Genomic DNA, 17,153 nt, shown 5'->3' with positions numbered 1-17,153 from the left:
AGAGCGCATGTGCATGCGTAACAGGCAATCAAAACTCACAATTTATTCAATGATTCAAGGATTCATGGAAGTTTATTTGTCACTGTATCACTACAAAGAAATTTTGGTGGAACTAAAAAAAAAACAACAACGCAGTTTGAAAGTGTCAAGTGACTAAATAAAGTGTTGAATAAAAGTGACTAAGTGGTCAAGTACAAGACAGTGTGTCAGATAAGGTGCTTTTAGTCAGTAGGAAGTAGAAGTAGTAGTTATAGATATGTAACCAGGTTATAAATAGGATATGTAAACTGTCATAAATATATAGATGGCAGTATCCATAGGATAGCTATAAATACCTGCAGCCCTGAAGCTTTGATAAAGAGCCAATAACAGCTAATTTAGGCTACTGTTTGTTTTCACCATGGTTACACAATATTGCAGGCAGTAGACCTTAGGGCCACATGAGAACGTTTTTATCGAATCCACAGAAATACTTTATCGTTTTGGCCTCATGTCCAGATGGATCCGGCTTTTTCGAGATGTGAAACCAGTATTTTTTGAAAATGGGTCCCAGAGTGGGAAAATCTTTATTACCAAGTTTAGTTATTTTGAAAGGATATGTATCAGAACCATGGAGATTTTAAGATTGATCCATGTACCACATCTATGAAACAACTACTAATTATGCTTGAATATGATCAGTCAATAGTAACAAATCTATCTGTACAAGAAACTATTCAAACTTGCAATTTATGTTCGAACCGATGGACTGGAATAAGTATGACTGGTACAAACATTGTTAAATAAACACGATTTTATTAAAACATTATTGAAACAAGAACAATTGTGTGTGTGTGTGTACAAGAAAAATAAAAAGAATAGGAATAATAAATAATGTACATTGTTTTTATTACTATAAATAATACATATTATATCAATGATTAATAATGATAATAATAAAAAGTAATGGTTACAGTCATAGCAGTAGCATCTTAGTATTAGCAGTAGTATTTTGGTAATTTTTTAAAACCTATCAATGAAGACAACTTTACATAATGTCACCTGACAACAAAAAGTTAACGGACTTTAGTGAAATTATCACGTTAACGTCATGTTAGCATGTGTTAACACGTTAGCTTCTGTTACCAAGCTTTTCAGTTAGGTCCCAAAATCAATTACATTTTTAACATTAACATCGACATTTCATGAAAACCAAATATAAAAATAATGATGTCTAACAGTGCAGTTCCGATGTAAAAAAACCCCAAAACTTCTCAATGTGTTTCTCAATTCCAAAATGATCCTGGTTTTATGTTTCCTCCTCCACCACACCTGATTCAAATGAATGGCTCCTTATCAGGCCACTGCAGAGCTTGATGACGAGCTGATCGTTTAAAATAGGTGTTTTGGAACATGCAGAACAGCCGCAGTGGGTCCCGAGGAGTCTCGGAGTTGAGAAACACTGCAGCAATGTGGCTCAACGGCTGCTTTCATGAGGCTCAAACAGCCAGTATCCGAGAGCAAATATCAATGGTGTAAATATTTTATAACAAATTTCGCGGTCATGCACGTTGGCTGTCTAAAATGTAATCAAGCATTAGTGAATCGATCATTGAATCAATGGGTTGGTGCTTTTTACAGAAAGTTTTTCTTTTAATTATATCATGCACTTGTCCATATCATTCAAAAAAGATTTGTGCCATAATAGTAACTTTTGAAATGATAGGGCCGGCTGCCGGCCATATAGTCTACACAACTAAGTCTAGCCGGTTACTTTAATAACTGCTATTTTTACAGCATATAGGCTATAAATATTATTTTTTCGTTTTTAATATAATTAAATATTTTTCTAACAGACTGACAATAATGTCAAACTGAACCGCATTCATTAAAGCTGTGATTTGCTCTGCTTGTACTGATAATAACCTCAAATTACTCTGATCACTCCTCCGACATGCGGTGCATTACTCAGGCTATACACAGCTAAATTTCAGTGTAAAGGCCACAGAGTTCAGTGGACAGGAATGTGGGACTCAATGTACCGGGTTGATAGTCTAGGAATACTACAGAGAATGTCAAGCCTCGGATGTGTTGTGAAAAAGACCTACAATGTCGCAGCTCCTCTGTCACTCGTACATATAAGATACTAACCACAAGTTGATCAGGTAAGCTGACAGCAGAGGACATCACATGGACATTATATATTCAATTTTTCAATTGGAATTCAATTCATTGTAATCATAATCCAATTAATTCATATAGAGCCAATTCAAAAAATAATATCCTAGCTAAGGAAACCAACAGATTGCACCGAAACTTGTCTTCAGTCCAATCTCCTGTCCTGAGCATGCCTGTGGCGACTGTGGAAAGGAACGACTCCCTTTTAACAGGAAGAAACCTCTGGCAGAACCAGACTCAGGAAGGGTGGCCGTCTGCCTCGACCAGCTGGGGTTTGAGAAGACAGAAAAGAGGGGAGAAAAACACCATAACGCCATTCAAAGGATATCTGTTGGAACAGGGAAAAACAAGTTAATAACCACAATAATGTCACATGTACATAAAATCAATTGAGAAATTAAACAGGGGGAAAAAGAGAGCAAAGTGAGGAAAGGTGTGACAGATGAGGTCCCCCAGCAGTCTAAGCCTATAGCAGCTTAACTATGGGATGTTTCAGGATTATCTGAGCCATCCCTAACTATAAGCTTTATCAAAAAGGAAAGTTTTAAGCCTAATCTTAAAAGTGGAAAGGGTGTCTGCTTCCCGGACATTTACTGGCAGCTTATTCCACAAGAGAGGGGCCTGATAACTGAAGGCTCTACCTCCCATTCTACTTTTAGAAACTCTGGGAACAACAAGTAAACCTGCAGTTTGGGAGCGAAGTGCTCTGTTAGGAAAATACCTTACAATGAGATCTTTAAGATATGATGGAGCTCGGTCATTAAGAGCTTTATATGTGAGAAGAAGAATCTTAAATTCTATTCTGAATTTAACAGGGAGCCAATGAAGAGCAGCTAAAACTGGAGAAACATGATCTCTCCTGTTAGTTCTCATCAGATAATGTGATGTTAAAAAAATGGTCTATGGCATACATTCTCCAGATTTCTGGTAGCTGCATTAAACAAACTAATATTTGGTGGAATAGATGGCTTTTCAACAAAGGTCAGTGTCCCCATGGAGACTATAGTGTGTGATATAATATTCAATTTAATTTTGTTAAAGCTATACTTATCTTTCTGGCATTTTAACACTTTTCTTTTGTAATCTTAAAATGCTCCTAATAAGCTTATGGCACATTAAAATGTAAAAGCAAGCCACCAGGTGTTGAAACTACACGCGAACTACAACGCAGGCGGTGCTAACATTAGCCCGGTAGATCACAAGTTGTTTATATTCGGACACGGCAAGCACAAGAATAGCTTTGATAGACGTGGTAACTGGAATGCTGATAACTCGGCTGTGACGACTTTCTCAGCTCCGACTTCCGGGGTAGATGGAGCGCACCATCACTTTCATCACTGTCAGGGGAGGAGGGGAGCGTCACAGGTCAGGCAGGGGGTGGGACTTTGGAGGGAGGGGGAGTTGTTCATGTTTAAATTTTTACTAAGTGCTGTGCTAGAAAGGTAAGTATAGCTTTAAGTCTAACATCACACGTGGAACAGTATTTCATTCATTTATTATTCTTATATTATTGTAGTTAATGTTTAATCTGTTTCTGTGGTGTTTGTGTTTTCCAAATGCTCACAAAGATCATTTACCTACACGCTGCCAATAACAACAAGGCATCAACAGCCCGAGATTTCTTCCTTCAGGCTGTAGAGACGCATGGTTTTCCATCCAGGTAACATGCTACGTCTTGTTTTGAAGTTTATGTTTACAAAAAAAAAAGTAAAGTTGCCTTTACAAAATTGTTGACCCACTGACATAATCACAATATTATATGTACATCTTTACTCTTATAATATAAGCATCTGTCAGGTTCGTTGGTGTGACGGGAGGGCCCAGATGCAGACTTAAAAAATAACTTGATTTTTTACAAAAAGCACAAGGCAAGAACAAAAAACGAAGCTGAGACGGATATCAAAAATACTCAAACTGTGACAAACAAAACGAGACAAAACAAGACTGTGGATAAATAAACAAAGACTTGATTATGGCTAAGAGATAACAAGACAAAGGGGCAAAAACCTGACCTGACAAGACTGTGGAAAACCATGGCATGAGAGGTAAAGTGAGGATTTTGGAATGACGAGAGCGGACCTGGAATCTAAGTACTGTGGGGAGGTGATTAGTGATGACGTGCAGCTGTGGAACAGAAACAGGTGACTTGAGTGAAACTTAACGAGACAGGTGAAAATAATATTACAAGAAATAAACCAAGACCTGAAAACAAAACTCAAAATGTGACGGCATCTTTATGTATCTATAACCTGCAGTGTCGTCACCCAGATTTATGTCGAATACTGGTTAGTATTTCCTGTTTATTTTCTAATTGGCTATATGTTCTGTATACAGATTGAAGAATGAAGAGTTAAAATATGTTAAAGCACCTAGAAAATACATGAAAATATAGTTTTCACAGGGAATCAGTTCCTGTTTATGGTATTTTGTCCTCTATGTTTTTTGTCATATGTTTTATGAAAAAGCGTTATTGTCAAATATAATTTTTTAAAGGACAGTGGATTTGTTAACCTAAGTTGATTATTTATGTTAGTATTATGTTTATCATGCACATAACAACATACGTAATAAATAAATATTTATGACTTGTACAAATACATTGCAGTTCATGAGAATAATAATAAGAAGAAAAGGCTGCAGTATCGCGATAATACCTGGAACAGTGGTATAGTATCGTGGTTAGTTATTTTGGTATCATGACAACTCTACATATATATATGAATGTAAACTATTATTTATTATGTCTATCTATTCTTTGCTGCTTAGGTCCCTGCTCCTAGTCAGAGTAATTTGTGGTTATTATCACTACAAGCAGAGCGAATCACAACTTTAATGGATGCGGTTCTGTTTGGCATTATTGTCAGTCTGTTAGAAAAACATTTAATTTTATTATATCGAAAAATAAAAATGGATAGCCTACAGGCTGTAAAAATCATTATTGAAGTAGCTGACTACAAGGAAAGCCCTGATTATGAACTGGGAGATTTAGCATTATCTGGTTGGAAGTCAGCACAGTTATGTCAGTGGAACTGCAGTTAAACAACGCAACCACGCACGCGTGCACACACTCACTTAGTCGGCTCACACAGTGACACGGACGAGCGCCCCTCTCATACGCGTACTGTCACGCGCACGCATTAAACGACAGTTTTTGTCAGAAGAGCTGTCATGTCACATGTTAGGCCTAAATTACCACTTTTATGACGACATTGAGAATCTTTTGATTTGACTATATCGTGAAATTGCCGATACCTTCAACTAACTTACCTGAGCACGGGCGTTTGACTCCATCCTCTTTCTTTCTCCTAAATCAGTACCAACTTGTGCCCACTGCAGGTAGTTGGCGCTCAGATCCCGGCCGGCAGAAATTGCTGCTCCTTGATTGGATGGTTGGTTGGCGCGTGGGTGGACACCGGGTAGAGTATATACTCTATAGCTCTGCACCGGGTTAATTGGCAAGTCAGTAAGCAACGTGCTGATTGGCTAGTCACTCAGGCGTCAAAACCGGGTCAAAATTAGTGCTTGTAACTTGAGTTTTGTAAACTTGTAACTTCAGGGTCACACTTGAAGGTGGGAAATTTGTGTGTTCATCGGATTTAGTTTTACACATGCACAAAATATTCCCACAGATACAAATATGTTTTACACAAACTATTTTTACAAGTTCAAAACTTTGTTACACATGCACAATTTTTTTTTACAAGTTCAAAATCTTGTTACACATGCACAATTTTTATTTTTTTTTACAAGTTCAAAATCTTTCTGACCCTTATTTGATCCCATGAAAAAACGAGAAAAATCGCTACAACATAAGCCGAATACTGGCGCAGCAGCTAAGCCCATCGGGAACTTTGCTCTAGCTTTAATGATGTGCCTGGGCGAACGAAACAGCTCTTCGAAGTGAACGATTACAGCTGTCCCCTGATAGTGCCGTTTTCACTCTCTCTCTCTCTCTCTCTCTCTCTCTCTCTCTCTCTCTCTCTCTCTCTCTCTCTCTCTCTCTCTCTCTCTCTATTCAATTCAATTTTGCTTTATTGGCATGAATGGTAACCATTGTTGCCGAAAGCTGAAACATATACTTAGACATACAATTAAATTATGATACAATTTTACATTACATATTAATACAATTACCTATTATTTACATTAGATACATTTGATTTTAAATAGGTAGATGGAAATACATTTACTATTTTATATTATGCACGATCTACACCAAACAGGCAGAGTGTTATTAGGATGCGTCACAGTATAATAGGAAGTGTTTCTCTGTCTCTGCCTGTCTGTGTGGACGGAGCTGACACAGCTGCTCCTCTCTGGGCAGCCACATCAGTCTGTGTCGGCTTCTCTCTAAGGCCAGCTGGTTACATGCTGCCATTCCGACAACTCGCCATTCCGACATTGGCCTCCAATTGTCGGAATGGCGATACTTAATTTTTTATCAAACGTCCCGCCATTCCGACACTTTTTTCCTCCTATGGTCGGAATGGCGGTATGTTTTTTTTTAAACATACCGCCATTCCGACAGTTCCTTTTAATAGCCTATTTTTTACCCAAAACATTTTACACTAATGAAGGCATTAGTGTATGCCGGCGCAAATACGCGCGCTGGCATATCAGCCTCGCAAACAAACTTTAATAATCTATTATCAAAATATAAAAATACAGATATTAATGTAACTCTGGAGAGACTGAAACTGATTAAGCAGAAATACAGTGTCAGTGAGCTGTCACAGCAGCCAGCTGGAGCGGAGCTCTCCACAGAGCCCATGCGTCTTTTGCACGCTGTCATCATATGCAAAAGTAATAATTGCAATTACAGATATCACGGCTACTGCACAGGACACAGTTGCGAGCACTCTGCCTTGCCTTGCCAATAGGAAAAGAGAGAAATGACAGCATAGAACGTACAAAACACAACAAAATACAGTAAAAACGTTTATTCATGTTATTCATGTGATTTATGAGTACTCGCTCCAATTTTGGGAAGCGCGGATGGGCTTTGCGCATTTGGCACAAACACACAGCCGTTGCGCAAGGCTTTATACAGCCTGTTGATATCCAGGAGTAAATGTCATGTAGAGATTGTTTTTACATGACATTACAGCTGAACATATAGCTTTCATCCACAAACCAACGTGGGAGAGCCCGAAGACGCATGTGCCAGACGCACATAGGCATGCGTAAAACCAATTTTGACCACTTCATGCTGTTTATTTGCTTTCTTAGTTAACTTTCGTTTCTTTTGGATTCTTGTGCGTGTTATGGAGCCGTTTCGGTCCATGTTTGTAAGCCTTTTTTTCCTGGATTAAATTTTCGGAAGTTGAAACAAGTCGCATTGGAGTGTGTGATTGAAAACCACCGCGGTCTGCTTCTCCTCCTCCAGTTGCCGATACTTTGTGTTTTTAATAACGCTTGTCTGTAAACATGTGTTAAACATATAAATTGCGTGAACAGAAAGAAGGGACTCACCTGTTGAGTAACGCACATTTCCTTATACTGAAAGCCTTGTCGGAATGGTGGGACGTTTGAATGTCGGAATAGTGGGATGTCGGAATGGTGGGACGTTTGCATGTCGGAATGGTGGTATGTCGGAATGGTGGGATGTCGGAATAGCGGGATGTCGGAATGGCGGGATTTCGGAGTGGGTGTTGCCACCCGTAGCGGTCGATGCGGCGTCTATTCTTTATATGTTTTTGGTTATAATTCTAATCTTTTCACGTAAATTACTTGATGCGGAGCCTATTTTTTTTCCCGTAGTGTGGCAGCAATACACTTGCGTACATCACAGACCCAACTGATATTCAGCTAAAAAAAACGCCGGACATCGTCTTAAAAATGTAAATTGAGTTGACATTTGCATTCTGTCTGCTCGCCAATCCTTTTCACGTGCTTTTCACTGAACTTCCCGTCGTTGGACGGTTTTTCTAAAGTCTTTTTCTAAGATTTTATCAGTGTAAAAAAACAAACATATACTATATGACTATAAAGCAAATTGCTGCCGGCTTGCAGTGAGCTCCAGTGGCGCAATCGGTTAGCGCGCGGTACTTATATGACAGTACTCTGTAGAGCAATGCCGAGGTTGTGAGTTCGAGCCTCACCTGGAGCAGTCTTTTGGTCACAGACAGTGTTGAGTTGCGTCTTTTTTTTAAACCGAGTGGTTAACAGTTCATCTGAAAAATACTAGGCTTAAAATATTAAGTCTAAGTCCATCACACACAGAATACTAGTTGGAAGGAGCTTACCCTAACCCTACCCTATAGATTATTTATAAAAGTCACGTCTGTACATTGACTTAGGTCAAACATAAAGAAAATTAAATAATTCTAATGTTCGTATAAGAAACTCCTTATTTGAACATATAAATATTGTCTGTCATTTAAAGACACATTGTGGAATAGATTTTAATAATATTGTTTGCTTACCGAAACCATGTATGAACATGTGGAGACTTTACTTTCCAGGCAGTGAAATGGTATTTAAGCTTCACCAACAGTAGGAGGCAGCAGTGCTCCATCTCTACACATATTTCACTGTACAAAACGTCACAATACAAAATCCTGTTTGAAATGAAACAGTTAGTTTGTAATGGGCATCAGTTTTATAACTTATATGATACTGAGGATTAACATCCACACAACTTCCACACAAATGCATCATGCCCCAGCAAATAATATCTTTCGAAAATAATACTGAAGCCAGAGAGGTGTACTTTTGCGTTATGAATTTGATGTAGACAGAGTTGAGTCACTCCAGTGTTTTGTTTTTCCTGGTTATCTCTGAACACAATTGCCATTAAAAACTTTAGCATATGGTCAAACTCTTCATATAAACATAATTTTATGATCTAAAGCTCATGAACAGGTTACAAAACTATATTCCTTGAAAGTTATTTCATAGTAACAAGAGGGAAAAGTGTCAATATTTTTAAATAAATCACAACGATTTGACTTTTTTTCTCTTACTCAAGAGGCCGCTGTTGTCCACTGTTTGGTTATTATGCATGAATCTTTCTGTCTGTATCTTCTGTTGCAATGAAACCAGTCAACCAGTCATTTTTCCCCCCTCTTCCCACTTCTGCACGCTGTGTGTGTGTTCTCATCTCTCAGCTCATTTTACCGCACATACAGATGTCTGCACAGTTTACTTCTTTTTTCATCCTTCTTATTATTTTCTTCTTTTTTTAAAAATGTCCCTTTTTGGTTGAGTTATCCATTCGCTCATGCATGTAGGACAGCTTAATTTAGACCTACTAGTGCAGAAGGAAAACTGTGGGAACATTATGTTGAATGCACAAAGTGAAAGATGGTCAGATAGAGATAGATGGGATATAACCGAACACAAACAAGAATTTTAACCCCAATGGATGAGTAAATAATTGATAGAATTATGATGACAGTCAAAGCTAAAGAACAGGGCTAATGTAGAAAACATGGTCTGCTGAAAAACTTTTATGGTCTTAAAAAACACTATTATGGTCACTTGAGACCAGATGCAATGAGCATTAGATCACTATTTTGCAAAATGAAAGTCTTAAATATGTAACGGAAAGCTCACAACACTGCTCAAGACATTATTCAGTCACTCTCCAAATTGTATCCAACAAACACTTTGTTAGTTTTTCTTGTGTTTTCATTGCCTTCCTATCATCACTGCTTTGTACCTGTTTGTCAAAACATGAGTGTCTTTTCATTTGGCCAGTGTTGTCTTTTCTCCCCCTGCTCCCATGGCAGACTTCCCTCCCCTCTCTTAGCTCCTACTGTGAACCAGCCTTCTTCTCTCATCATGTGCTTTATCTTTGTACGATTTAAAATGAGAGTGTAAGTGCAAAGTTGAATAATCTGGCCGGGTAAAAATAGGTTGAGGAAAGAATGAACTTCATTCTGTTAACATTACAAGGTGACAACCACTTATTTAAAGGCAGTCATGTAATTAGGTGAGATAAAATGATGCAGATGAAACAGTGTACTCAGTCTCTGTAGTTAATATATAATTGTGAGAAGGTAATCCACAAAATATACAAACTACCCCTAAATATTGTGTTTAAATGCACAGACCCACTCAACTTAGCACATAAGACTGAGCGAGAGTTGGATCCTACTGTCTCTTAGGTTATCATGCTAAAATGTTAGTATGAAACCATAAACCCACACTCAGAAAACTCACGCTAAAACGTGGGGCTTATTGGCACTCTACTTCGTACATAAATCACTTTTAGTATGGAATATACTATCATTTCATTTGTGAGTGTCAGCATTAAGTCCAGAATCAGTGCAAGCATTAGAAGTCTTTGGAAGTGTTAAATTGAAGTCTTCTGTCACTTGTTTTACGTGCTTGCATTAAGTCTACTGTCACAACATTACTCTAATTCAACAAAAAATATAAATTGTGAGCATGAAACCTATTCTCAGTCAGCTTAGTCGGCTGAAGCGAACGTATTGGCATGTTGCTGAACATTACCTTCTGTTCCCTGACGGTCTTTCTAATATTGTGGCAATATTTGCCTGGAGTCTTCTTAAAAATTTAGCAAAATAATGTTTTATCTTAATCCATAACAATGTGACAGTTTTTAACAAGGGCAGTGGTTGATTATTTGGCATCTGTCAAAGCTCGCACATTATCATTGGATCATGGATTTGTACCAGTTATGCAATATGTTCATATCAACCAACACTTTCTGCTTTGAGTACATTTTACCTGTCAGTTAGGTACCAGGGCCATCTTGTCTTTATGTGTATAATAGCTTTAGTTTGTTATGACTCCAAAGTAGAGCTTGCAGAGATGTGTGTGCGCATGGGTATGAGTTGTGTTTATAAGAGCAAAAAATAATTGGACAAAATATCTGTTGGGACAGGGAGAGTGACAGCATGTGATAATTAGAGTATGTGATGGAGAGACATGAGAGTAAACAGAACATGAATTCCCTCTATCTGTGAGTGTGTTATGGCAAGATCTGTTCTCATATCTCTGCCCTGATCTGGCCTGCAGCGTTAATTGCCTTCAGTCCCACACACCAATGTAAAAAATGCTGATTTGTGTGGTCTTCCCAGATTGAGTTATCACAAAAACCACAAAGGCTTCTATTTGATAAATGATAGATATACTTGTCATGAATGCAGTTTATTTACAATGCTAACCGTGGAATGACTGCTACCCACATGAGTTCTTTGTTTAAGAAACATTGTGAGAGGTGATATGAGCTTTAAAAATCCCTTTAAAAGTTACAACCCAACATCAGACTTTAGTGCAGAATTTCAATTTTGAAAGGAGACCTGAAACAATATATCCCAAGCTTTAGATCCAAGGCCGCCCCCAGCCTGTTACTAACCACACAGCTATGTGTCACAAGCTGTAATTCACATCTGTGTTTGGTTAGCACAGAATGTACACTCGCTATCTAGCTGTCTGACAGCTCCCAGGCCCAGCTGTTATGTATTGCGGCCCACGGGGCTCTGCTGTTCATTACGTGTGAAGGTATAATTATTATGATTTTTCTTATTTCTTTTTTTTGTCCTCAACTTCTCTCCCATGCCAGGAGCAGCTTCACTGATGACATATCTATCAAGCTGCCAAAAAAGGAAGTGATGTCATTTGGCTTGGCCTCACACCAGCAAAACTTTAAGGTCAAAGGTGTGTCTTGTCAGAAGAGACGTGTGCGTTTGTTGGATATATAAAATACAGCCAGGAAGGGTGAATGACTATTCGGGAAGACGTGAGATAATGTTTTTTTCCTAGGAAGTTAATTATGTATGTGACTGCTCTTTGAGGGGAAGTGTGTGAATTCTTTGGGTCATCTGGTGAAGAATTCCCAGATGTGCCATTTACATTTTTAAACCTCCATTTTCTGAAGGTAAACCCTGAACTTCTCTCACACTTAATCATCATCTTAACAATACATGATAACTTTGTGTGTGTGTGTGGATGGGAATGGAGTATTGTGTAATGGACCTACAGATTAAAGGCGCACAACCACAAATCAGAATATTATATTGAGTTGAAGAGTATCATTAGCATAATGATAAGTGAAATGCTACACGGTATTGCGTCGAATGCATGTGATTTGAAATGTTATATTTACTAAGCAGCCTTGTTGAGTCAACACAGAGATTTTCTTTCTAAATGGTCTGAAAAAGCAAAAAAGAAACATGATAACATTTACTAAATAAGAACGTCCATTTGTCAGAGTCAGCAGAAGAAACTCCCTAACACTGTTCTGACTTGCAAAATATGTTTAATGGTGGCGTTTTGGTTCATCAGGCAAACAGTTATCACAAATCAGAGGCCATCTTGAATAGGAAGTGGCTGTATGTGTTCGACCAATCACAATTCTCCAAATATCATCGAAAGACAGACAAATAATTAAACATAATATAAAAAGTGTTACAATACTCAAATAATTCAAATACTCACAATCATAAATGTGGCTATATAAATAAGGATAAGTTAGTGGGACAATCTAGAAGTAAACACAAAGATTGAGACAGGTCCACCGACAGACAGAATTCTGGCGGCATGTCCAGAGTGAACCCTGCCTCTCACCCAATGGCAGCTGGGATAGGCTCAAGCCCCCACATGACCCAGAAAAAATATATATTTGCAACTTAAGACAGAGTTATTTCAAATTAATTATAGGGATGTTTCCAGATGTTAACAGTAATTTACAGATTAGAAATGAATGTGACATATCAAATAATAAAAGTGACTGATTCTACTATTTCACGAACATTATTAGATCAACTTGAATTGGATGCAAACAAGCATACAGTTCTACTCAGATACAGTTTTCATTCAAGGAAGAAGCACAGCTCAAAAGTACCTATTTCATCAATGTCACGTTTACCATGTGAATCTGTATAGAATAAGAATAAACACAACGTTGCTGCTTACTGGAATGCTAGATTTGAACTCACTCAGTAGTAGCTTGGAGCTGTAAATCTTGCCTAGAAGTTCTAGCAACACATGGACATGGCTTTGTGCTGAGCCCAAGCAGCCAGATACACTTAGAAACTGGAGTGTCTACAAGTGGGTGTGTTTGCTGATGACAAGGAGGTATAAGGCAAGTAGGCTCTCTTCCCTGCTGCACCTTCTTAACCTAATTAAACATCTCTTCAGCAGCCTGGCTGTTTTGCCAACTCTAGCCACACACATACACACAAATACACTCTTCCTGGAAATTACAGTGGATTAAAAGGATTTACCACACTTCATCCTTCATTTATGGCCTCTTGGGTCAGACATGCAACACGTTGTATGAATCAGTGTTATGGGTGCACATGAATGCACCCACTCCCTTGTTTTATATCCAGGAAAATATTTCAATGTCCCATAACTTCAAGGAAATTTGAAACTCCTTAAGTTCTGCAACTTCCTATGTCTTCCCGCAAGGCTTGAGGCTCTCATTTGTCAAATATGGGGAAAAAAAAGTGCATGGAGAGTATTATCATCCGGGCTGGTGGGGCCTAGTGAGAAACCACATCCTCAATGACGCGCCTGCTCATCCAGATAGATGTCACAAATAGCAGGGAGGGGGGAAGCGCTGGAAGTGTGATTTATTTTGCACAGAGTCCTTTGGAGGACAAGAGAAGAGTGTGTAGCCTAATGTAGGACCTGGGTCCTTAAACGTTTGAGGCACTCTTTGAGTGTCTGAGCCATGCAGCACTCTTGGTGTGACCGAGATGAATTTGTTGCAGAAAGAGAGAGTTTGTCTTTCACAAAATTGTCTCTGTGACCATTTTTCTGTCTCTCTTTCCCTTTCACATGTTTGCATGTGAAGATACACTAGCAAACACACACATTTAAGATTACAAAATTCTTAAGATCATCTGCTTCTGCCACATAACCTCCATCACACATGCACTCCTCCTGCTGGTTACCATGACTTGCGTATTTCCTGCTTTGTTGCCATGACAAACACCATAATCTTCATTTTGGCAGGGGGCAGGTGTGTTTCATCAGTTCTCTAAATTCCGACTATTGATCCAAGGATTTATAAGCATCCATTGTGCCTGTTTACGCTACGTAAAAGCCACTCTGTGAGTCAGATATGGATAGTTCAAATAGCAGAATGATGACCTTCGATTACAAGCAGCGGGCTGTCTGATCCTGTGCCAGACTGAGTGCTTACTTCACCTTTGCTGCCAGCTTCACATCATTGCAGCCGGAAAAAAAAGAGTAAGAATAAGGATTGATTATTGTGTTTGCTGTTCATGTGTGGGACAGGCAGAGTGTGTATTTGCACTGTGTATCTACTTGGCTTGATGAAAGCGCTTGGCTTGGCTATTCAAATTTGAACATCTCTTTATAATAACTTATAATTTGTACTTTCTCTGGTGTTTACATGTGGTTTTTGTGTATAGTATGACAACTTATCTGTCTTAATATTGTTGATGTTAGTTTCTTTTATAGCAAGTGTAACAAAGTTTATCAGGTAGGATAGTCTGGAAAAGAATCACGTTGGCCTATTAGTGTTTTAGTAGGAGGTCTCTTCACCATCAAAAAGTGTCAAAACTGTTAAGGATCTCGAAAGCGTGTACATTTCTGTAACTCATATTCTATTCTAGGAATTCTGAAAGCACATGGACTCAGTATTTATTATTTGACACACAACAATTAAAGCCCATGCTATCAGATGTTCCCTAAATCAATGGCTCCCAACCTGTGGTTCCCAAAGGGAGCGGTTCTAAAAATTAGATTTGCATAATTGCATAATAAAAATCCTAACACATTTACAAGATTGACTCTATCAAAAGTCTGTATGAGGATGAAAGCGCTTCTGTTATACACTGAGGTGGTTACTGAATTGCAAAAAATAACAGAATTCTTTAATGAGAGCAACTAAAACTCTGTACAAGGGGACTGACTGATGCGTTTTCAATTTGTGGCCTTGATTTGCAAACTAGAGTACATAGATTCAAATGTGAAAGCCACAATAACATCCACTGCAGAAGAAACCCTCTGGTGAAACCCTCTGGTGGCACTGTGGCCAAAACATGTAATGTATTATGCAGTATGACAACAACAAAATAAAAGTAACATTTGTAGTTTTCTTAAACTGCTCTGATGTACCTTTTGGGAAAGTCAATCTGCCAATAACAGATTTACAGTGTCAGAGTTTTCTGTGAAAGTGGTTCATTCTAATTTCAGAGCATTAGGATAGAGTTCACGTTACTAGCTAAGCTTTTACAGTGTGATATGAAATGTTTATATTTTATATTTATATAATTATAATATAGGATTATTATATGTCTGTGCAGCACAGTTTTGTGGAAAAGCCTTTCCTGAGACATTTTGTAGATTGTCCCTTATAGACTAGCGGAAGAAATATATGGTGATGAAACATTGTGAACTTTGGTGAAGAGAACCTCTTATGTTTGTAGGAAAAGGCTTAATGGTAACAAAAACACAACTTTTGTTATTTTCACTTCTTTCTGCATCAGTGGAAATAGTTATGGTACTATATATTACACTGAAATTTCTGCTAAAAGGTCCTCCTGATTACTACACATTGGAGCTTTAATGTATAGCGTCCTTTGCCATCTACAGCATTAAATACTGCTGTAAGGTAATGGTAACTTGTATCTTGACTTACACACTTGCCAATCTCTTGGTGGGCAGGAGCAGCAAAGCTATCCAAAGCTTTCCAGATAGTTCTAACAGACACAATGTTTGTTAATGAGCTTGTTATTGTAATAGTTATTGTAATACAACATCACTTTTTGAGTTTTTGTTATCATATTGGCATATACAACCTTATAAATACAAGCAATGCTCCATTTTACCTTGTGTGTCTCTTTATCTCATGCGTTCCACACACGCCTATATCAGCGTCTTCTGCAGGCAGACAGGCCACAATTGAGTATGTGAGTCTGCGTGCGTGCATTAGTACTGTATGCTGTTTGAATCTGTCAGCGCCCAGCCTATCGCTCCCTGTGGGTACATGAAGGGCGGTATGGTGGCTGGGGGCTGAGAGCTGCTGACATGACCGCCGAGTTCAAAGAGATCGAGCTGGAGATGGAGTGAGAGGGGGAACACAGCGGCCTTTATACTCACCTTGGCTGAGCCTGGGAAAACTCCGTGCCCCCCCCACAACCCCTCTCCTTGCCTGTGGTTACAGGCAGGGAAGCAAGTGGATTTACAGGTGCGGCATAGTCCTGCTCAGACTCTGTAATACGCCAAAATCTGTGATCTGATGAAAAAAAAATAAAAATCTGAATATCCCATGTTTTTCAATGAAAGCAAAGTGTTGATAGATGACAGAGTGACTTGTGGTGTGTGAAAATACCACAAGCCAGCCACAAAAATACTGAACAACGTGAGCTTCATTACCCCACTGAAGTCAAAGCTGAACAGTCAGGCTGAAGACTCGTGACCTCTGGCTCCATCCACGCAGTAACAGAGTTCATATGTGCAAAAATGTGAACATCGTTAAAAATGTTATCCAGATTTCATATGCTTTACTTGACATTTTGTATTGATCTAATACAAATTTGTAGTGTATGAGTATTTCAGCCTCTTATTGGCACTATCAATAAGCGCACTACTACTTGTCCTATTACAAATTGGCATTAACTGGCAAAATATCCTTTGCTCATTAAAAAACCTATATAGCATAAAGTATCTTTTTTTAGATTGAAATTCTCACATACAGTAGGGTTACATTATCACCCTGTCAGTGATCCTTATCCTATTCTATACTAACAGTTCACCATCTTTGCTGTCAGTGAGCGAGTATACTTGTTCTGTTTTAACTTGGCTGTTCATAGAGACATGCATAATTTGTTAACCAGTAGTATACACTGTATTAGTATAGCAGTGTCTTTGCAGAGGATTGTAGGGCCAGGCACATGGATTCTTAAGCCCAATTCGTAATCTGTCCTGGGTCAGCTGCACTGAAGTGTCCCATGCATGGGCATGTAATCAGTCTAAAGGTAATTCTCCTTCTAAGTCTTACCACAAAACAAGCATCCATATTGTTCTAATACATTTAGCTTTTTTTC

The 17,153-nt window shown here is 38.5% G+C and overlaps 1 non-coding gene across 1 annotated transcript; it reads left to right on the top strand.

Moving 5' to 3' along the window:
• The first annotated feature begins 8,172 nt into the window (after nt 1-8,172).
• trnai-uau (transfer RNA isoleucine (anticodon UAU)) lies at nt 8,173-8,266 on the top strand. The gene is made up of 2 exons: nt 8,173-8,210; nt 8,231-8,266. It is a non-coding gene; the product is annotated as a tRNA-Ile (tRNA).
• Nucleotides 8,267-17,153: the final 8,887 nt, after the last annotated feature.

The sequence above is a fragment of the Leuresthes tenuis genome, unplaced genomic scaffold (genome assembly GCF_036924035.1).
Source record: "Leuresthes tenuis unplaced genomic scaffold, fLeuTen1.0.hap1 SCAF_8, whole genome shotgun sequence".
NCBI lineage: Eukaryota > Metazoa > Chordata > Actinopteri > Atheriniformes > Atherinopsidae > Leuresthes > Leuresthes tenuis.
Note: the sequence above shows the minus strand (reverse complement) of the source record. Positions and strands in the feature narration are given on the sequence as shown.